Here is an 8,609-nt window from a genome sequence, read left to right as displayed (position 1 = left end):
CTAATCTAAAGAAAAAGCGTCTGATGGCATGACCACTGATTTGAAACTGTGTGATAGCTTGACTCCAGTCTACATTTGCCCCCGGTTACACTTATTCATGCAACACCATTTAGGTTCAGAAGGGAATTTAATACTTTAAGCGATATATAGGATGAACCAAATGGTTCTTGTGATTTGTTAAACTATCTATAACAAAATTGCTAATCATACATGATGATTTTCTAATTTGTACTTCATAGGATTTGACAGAAGATAAACATAAATCTGACAAGTTTCCCTCTCGGAAGCATGTAACAAACAAAAAAGGATGAAAAATGGAATCTATGCACTAACACCATTACAGAAAGCCCTTACTATTTTAATGTTGACCCATATGAGTGGAAAAAACTGAGGGCTGCTCAAACTGGAACACATTTTAATACTATGAACTGGACAAATTTGATAGAGGTATTTGTGGACTATTTCCTTTTTGCAGTTTTGCATTTTCATGGCACAAAATGCAAGAAATTGGGTCTACAAAACATGGATTATTTAATTGTGCAGGTTATTACACATTTAGTGACTGCTAGATTACAGTAAAAGTTACAATTCCAACAGTGGAACAACTAAAAGCCAAAGTTGAATTCACTGGTTACGTGGCAAGGTACAATCGTCAGGAATTACGGAGACCAATTTGGGGCGATGAAAGACAAGTTATTGCAAGAACATCAAACGCAGTTACCAAGGCAAAAACATCTGCAAGACCTCTTGACATTAGATGATAATGTGTATGAATCAGGAAATAGAGATGAAGCTCCATCACGTTTTGCATTTAAAGAATCTTTTCTGGGAGCGCAGGAAAAAAACGCATAGCCGATTCAAATGAGATTTTAAGTCTCGTAAAAACAACAAGAAAAAAAACAAGGACAATGGGTGTAATGCTCTGGGGTCAAGGTGTAGCATTAAAATATTCCATGTCCGATGTAAACAAGATAGTGTATTTTGATCCTACAGGTAGTATAATTAAAAGATGTGGAAAGAAGGCTTCGTATTATGTTTATGAGCTTGTAGTACGAAACCCTAACAAAGGTGGTTCTCCCATTCCAGTTGCAACATGTGTAACCTGTGATCACACCACAGCATCTGTACAATACTTCCTCAATGCATTTCGAACAGATGATGCAAGAATGTACGGAAAGAAAAATTTCCAGACCAAAAATGATCTGCGATGGATCCATAGTTCTGCTGCCATCCTTTTTACGCATTTTATGGTGGAAATCTGGACTCCGTAATGACGAAGTATTTTAATATTGTTACTGGAAAGGCCAACGCCAGTGACTTTGAAATTCCTATAATTCATCGTTGTCTAAGTCACCTGATGAAGAATGCAAAGTCCATGTGCAAAAAAAAAAAAACAAAAAAAAAAACAGTAAAACTTAATTTTTCATTTATCTTTTAGGAAAGTTAATGCAAAGACTGTATATATATATATCTTCCTTTTTCTTTTTAGCCATCTTTGAACTCGTATAGACATCTACCCTCTGCCCTGCCTACATACCAAGGAGTCAGAAGCACCGGTAAGTTTGGGGGGGGGTTAAATGGGGGCATAAGTCAGGAGGATCCAGGTACCCTGCAGCACCAGAGGGGATCTGGATCTTAGCCTCAGTCAGACCTATTTGAAGGTCTGATTATAAGATGGGGTATCTTATAATTCTTAATAATCTTATACGGAATACGGTAGTTGGAGTTTGTCATGAGACTGCCACAGAATTTTCTCAGATGAGTTCTCAGCTTTTCTTGGCAGTAAAAGTCTTGCCATCTTGAAGTTTTCATAAGGTTTTTGTTGGTTAATTTCTTGCTTGTCTTGTTGGTATTGACCTTACTGAGCTAATATGATAGTTGGAGTTTTTTTTTTTCTTTGTTTTTAGAGGGTATGAAGTCAGGTTAAGTCAGTGGAGCTCCAATACCATCATAGTAGCATTGGTTGACCCTCTATTTGTGCAGATTACTTTAAGCCTATTTTCCTTCTTGTTAGCAGTCTGCCCCAGCTATGATAATGTAATTTATTCCTATAAATTCTAGCTGAATATTTAGAATTTTATATATACATAACGTATAGACTGTTTTAACAAACTTTAAATGAACAAAGTAAATTGTCAGTCCCAATTTAGTTAACTCTTAAATCATTTAATTTATTTTTTCTTCAGCTTGCCATCACTACAGATTAGGAATGTATATTTTTGACCTGCTGGCAAATTCTTCACTACAAGAACTAGAAATTCTCCAGAGTGCAACAATATTGTTTTCAAATAAAATATTTTGGAGTTGTTGTACAGCAACATTTTTAAATTCTTCAGTCAAAGATGTCTGACATGGATTTGCTGCAGCAGATGCTTGTTAAGCAAGAGGACATAGAAGTAATAGTAATATTGTATAAGGGAAAACAAAATATATCACAAGTAATGAGTAAGCCTACCTTTAATATTTTGTTTTTTTTTAGTGTGTAATTTGCTACTCACATCACAGTATCATCGACACACATATACTTAGGGTTGTGTACCATACATATTTGTGGATCAAAACATCGCCATTTTAACTAAAGTCACATCCCATCATCCTTCAAATGAAAGACAGCAACACAACCAGCTTTGGGTTACCATCCTTCACATGCATCACACAATACATTGGCTACATGATACTTGCCAACACCAGCATCTAGATCACTCATGAAGGGAGCTATTTCAAACATTGATCCACACCAACCCAATTCACAAGCAGAATGGCCCTCCCAGCCGCACATTTATGTATCTTCAAAGATATTCATCCGCAACATACACCATTTAACAATCTGTACATCACAGTCTAAATCTGCTCCAGGACATACAAATCTCTGTAGCCACACAAATCAACAATTTATGCATAATAAGCATACGCTATGAAATATTTTAACATCTAAATCCTTACAGAGTGAAGACAAACACTGTCCATACTGTGTGTCCTCTCAGAATGACATTCTAATGCAAACTCTAAAATGTTGCATTGAAGATGTCTCCATCAAAAACGCATGAATATAATGTGTGGAAATACGATTGGTGTAGTCCCTGTACTCAATAGTTTCTGTTCACATAGGCTTAAGCTTTGCAATGAATCAAAGCAAGCAGAGCAAATTAAGGTTCAAATTTGAACCACAACCTTTACTAACTGGTTCGCTATATTTTGGTACATCCTAGATATACTCTATGGTTATTTTTTGTGGGTAGCCATGATTTCAAGAATGTTTTCCAGTTTGGAGTCCAGAGGGTTAACGGGCGTTTATTGGTACTGCATTGTTGGCCGCTAATTATTGATGCAATTGAGAATACCTCTGTCTGCATGTTGTACATGCTAAACCTTCTTTGCGGTATTACACTATGCCACTTCTGCTGGAATTATATTCTATGCATCCACTACAGCCTCAGTGAAGTTATATTTCATGATATTACTTTTTAAAAGTGTGCCTCTATTTTAAATGTATAAATTCCTGTAGCTGTACCAGATTTGAACTGATACCAATGTTGATGGTCTCTATCATATATATGAATTTTAACAAAAAATTCACATTTTCTTGTGTGTAGATTACATTGGTCCTGTGTGGAAGAATAATTGCGGAGCAACATCTGCAAAATAAAAAAAGTTTCTTCTCTGCAGCACAACTCAAAGGGTCAGTGGAGAGACCTACAAGGACACAATTGGCTGTCCACTGACCACATGGATGTAGCACATTTAATTGGAAAGCAATTTCCCCAAATAGATGGTTTGCAGAGCACTGTGGTGTTAGCTACAGTACTTAATGGAGAACCAGTTGGATCCCAAACAAACATTTTCATTCAAATAATGCATGTTCATGGTAATCATTGGGTTACCGTAAGCAACATTTTGTGTTCTAAAGGGGATGTTAGCATATGACAGTATGTACACTGGTCTTGATTCAGAAGAAATTTTGCAGGTATCTTGGATGATGAGAATGTTTGAAAAATGAAAATCAAAATAAATGTTAATGTTTAGAAACAAAACAAATTCCTGTGGAGCATTTGCAGTCAGTCTAGCATTTGGCAGAAATCCAACTACCCTTATGTTTCAGCAAAAACAGTTAAGATGCCACATTACAGAATGTTTCAAGGATCAACTACTAAAACCATTTCAGACTGGAAGTAGAAGAGAAGCAGACCTAGACAATGCTGTGCTCCCAGTATATTGCATTTGCAGACTTGTTTATTGTGGAGAATTAATGGTTCAGTGCTCATCATGCTTCAAACGGTTTTAAAGGAAGTCAGAATATACCTGAAATTGCAATTAAAAAGGAAAGCTATGCATGGAAATGTGAAATGTACACATAAGCACACAGCCATATGTCACACTTATTTTGTTGGATTTTTGTTTTTAAAGAAATTGTTTACTGCAAATGTGTCCTGTATAACCACAGAAGGGGATAAGCTTGGGGGAATGCCATATTTTTACAGATATGTGCCACAGATTTCACTATTCACTTGTTTAAATAAATGTTACTAGTTGTAAAATGCCAGTTAACTAACGGGCTGATATTTGGGGTGCTATATCTTTAAATTTCCACTGTAAAAAATGCACCATATTCTCACAAATAGAGGAGGGGTGAGACATGTGCAGTGTAACTGTATTGGTCCAATGGCAGAGTTTTGCAATATATGCAGAAATGTTAGAAAATGTCGTTTGCTGGATACGAGCAGATATTTACCTTTAAAATTTGTTTAGTAACTTTATATAATTTTGTAGGGAGATGTTTGAGACAACTCTGCCTAATCCACTCAGAACTTTATCATTATATGATTCACGTTTGCAGCTCTTAGGCACCTTTTGCTAATCTAAAGAAAAAGTGTCTGATGGCATGACCACTGATTTGAAACTGATAGCTTGACTCCAGTCTACATTTGCCCCCGGTTACACTTATTCATGCGACATCATTTAGGTTCAGAAGGGAATTTAATACCTTTTTTATTTGAATGGTCCTCAAAAAGATTTAGATCCTTTTATAAATCAATGAGGAATAATAAAAAAAAAATTCTATCTAGCATGTAGAACAATAAAATGAAAATGCTAGAAATAAAGTGAGTCTTCTCACTACTACACATTAGAATAAAGAAAACATGAGAAATATTAATAACAGGGCTCTCAATCATAGTGTACCTCTACGTTTTGCAACACACCACAAAGATCCAAAATATCTTGTTTATAGGAATTGTCAAAATTAAAATTTCAGGAGGTAATTTTACCCATGAATTGAAAAAAAAAAAAAAAATGGATTTAAATTTTTTTTTAAAAAAACTGACACCAACTGGATTAAATAATGATTTTGAGCCATTTCCTTTAGATGATTTGGTTCAAATTAATCTAATATATGTATTAGCACTTTAATAAATCCATTTCAAAACAGTTATTTAGGACTATTGGTACATAACCTTGAGAAACCGGAACAAGGTTATGGCAACATTTTACATTGATTTTTAAAATACTAATAATAAATGTCTACTTATATGCCGTCTATGGTGACATTTTGTGTTCAGTTTATAATGAACATAATGGATTTATATATAACCTAAGTTATATAAATAGATGATATTATAGTAGTAGCTAATAACAGGCTACATATGAACTTTGATTATTTTATATTTATTATTCCAACAACTAATTTCAATATATATATAAAATAGTGTGATGTACTCATAATTTGGGCCAGAATAATGAACACAGCAGATTAAGTCCACTTCTTCGCTGCCTGAGCCATCGCTTTTTCATACATGTGGTATATCAATCTGCTACCACTAGTGGCCACCCTCCACCCTCTGGAGCACTCAGAACTCAATTACCAGGATCAGGTGTACCTTATTAGCCGAGTTGGGCCCTAATCAATACATCCAGCTGCGTCTTGTTTCCGGAATTGAATCCTGGCTACTTCATCCAGCTCTGCCCTTCAATCAGGGCCTTTGCATTGAAGTCTGTGGACCATTCTGCCGTGAGCTCCCTGCCAAAATATGTCCGGTTTCTTCCTTCGACTGTATTACCCTTATTTGCTTGTCCTGTCATATACATACAATACATTGCATTATCTAGATTTCTGCTTGTGGTGTCTTTTTGTATAATCATGCATGGTGGGTTACAGACCAAACCCCAAATATCCCCTGCACATGGGCTCCTACCAGACCTGATTATCCAAGTCCTGACAGATTAATTATATGTGAAACAGGGATGTCACTCTTGATTTGTGTTTTTTACCTGATTAAAATGAGCTTAATTATGGACAATTGGTGGATATGCTTTGATTAGCTTTCCACATGGATGATTTCAAATCAACCCAAAGACTTAGGAACCCTTATAAACGTACCTGAAGTAGTAGTAGTATACGAAAACGCATCGTACGTATTGACTTAGTTGGAAGAAGCTGATTTTAACTATATGCAATAACAGATTGCTCGGACTTCCAGCTACGGTAGAACATGGGACTGACACCGAATTTTAACTCATATTACACTTTATTAAAATGGTATTTTATTATACGTATGTGTGTGTATTCAATGTGTATGTGCATATGTGTACAGAGGACGCTCTCTCCTCACCCAAGGGGCATGGGTATCATGTTGTGTACTGGTGCTGATGTTTTCATGTTCTTGCTGTGCATATCATTTAGATCATTTTAAGGCCATATCCTGTCGAGATTATATATTATATATATACATATACACACACACACACCTCAAAAAAATAAAGGGAACACAAACACAATGCAACTCAAAGTCACACTTCTGTGAAATCACACTGATGGACAATCAATTTCACATGCTGTTGTGCAAATGGAAGAAACAGGTGGAAATTATAGGCAATTAGCAAGACACCCCCAATAAAGGAGTGGATCTGCAGGTGGTAACCACAGACCACTTCTCAGTTCCTATGCTTCCTGGCTGATATTTTGGTCACTTTTGAATGCTGGCAGTGCTTTCACTCTAGCAGTAGCATGAGACTGAGTCTACAACCCACACAAGTGGCTCAGGTGGTGCAGCTCATCCAGGATGGCATATCAATGCGAGCTGTGTACAGAGAGTTCTTATAAATGGTAAATCTTCACGCTGGACAAATGTGGCAAGTTATGTCCCTCAGGGTTCTGTTCTGGAATCAATGTTATTCAGCATTTTATAAGTGACCTGGCAATAGGATTTGGAAGTTGTGTTTCTGTGTTCGCAGATGACACTAAACTCTGAGCAGGATATTACTTTACTGGGGGACTGGACACAAATGGCAGATGCAATTTAATGTAGACAAATGCAAAGTTATGCACTTCACAACTTACACCATAAATGGTAGTAAATTAGGGATGACAAATAAGGAGGATTTGGGAATTAGACAAACTAGGAAACAATGTGCAATGTCAGTCAGCAGTTGGTAATGCCAGTAGGGTATTGTCATGTATAAAAAGCGGCATCAATTCGCGGGATAAAAATTTTGCCCCTTTACAAAAATCAATGGGATGACCACACCTTGAAAATGCTGTGCAATGTTGGGCACCTATTCTAAAGGATATTATAGCACTGGAAAACGCGCAGAGGCACGCTACAAAAATAAAAAAGGAATGGAACACTTTAGTTATGAAGGTTAATTTAAATCTGTTTAGTTTAGAAAAACGGCACTTCAGAGGGGATATGATAGCATTATATAAATATATTCGGGGCCAATACAAACCATTGTGTGGAAATCTATTCATAAACAGGACTATGCATAGGGCACGTGGTTACGCATTTAGACTAGAAGGAGATTTGATGCAAGTCAAACAGAGATCTGACTGCCATTCTGGGGTCAAGAAAAAATTTGTTTTCCCTAGTTTGTGCAAAATTTGGAAGAGCCACAACTGGGTTTTTTTTTCTTTGCCTTCTTTTGGCTCAACAGCAAGAAATTCAGATACGGGAAAGGCTGAACTTGGACGCATGTCTTGTTTCAGCCTATGTAACTATGTCCAGCAACATCTCCCAGGTACAGCGATACCACCCGTATATAGTACTGCCGGGTAGCTAAAAGCCAAAATTTGCACATTTTTAAAAAAATTGGTCAGTCTGCACCATTGTTATATTTGGGACATCTTTGAACTCTGCCAATTCAATTGATCAAACTATACATTTTTGAAAACAATGCCTGTTAACTCTTTACACGCCAGGATTTTTGGCAAGTTGCAGCAAGGACTTTAGGAGTTTTCCCCAGGCATTTTCAAGCCTCCTCACAGACTATGTTAGCGAGTGTAAAATACGTAAATCAAATTGCGTGTTTGCTAAATTTGCAAGGTTGGCTGATAAAAACAAAAAAAGTAAGCGTTAAAAACCTAAAAGCTATTTATCCCCAAGTCAGACTGTCCTGTGCTCAGGTAGGAAGATACAATTTTATATATTTTTACTGATGAGTGCTATACATTTGGCCAAAACCATTGCCCACCGTTAACTTAAAAGAGTCACTAGTTTTGTATTTAGATTTGTAAATTTTCAATTTTAAATCTCTTAAATTGACACGGATACCTTTAGAAAACCCTCAGAAAGAGCTTTACATTGATTTAAAGTTGAAACAAGGAGGCATAATATAAA

The sequence above is a fragment of the Spea bombifrons genome, chromosome 1 (assembly GCF_027358695.1).
Source record: "Spea bombifrons isolate aSpeBom1 chromosome 1, aSpeBom1.2.pri, whole genome shotgun sequence".
NCBI lineage: Eukaryota > Metazoa > Chordata > Amphibia > Anura > Pelobatidae > Spea > Spea bombifrons.
The sequence above is the reverse complement of the archived record's forward strand: the minus strand, read 5'-3'. Positions refer to the sequence as shown.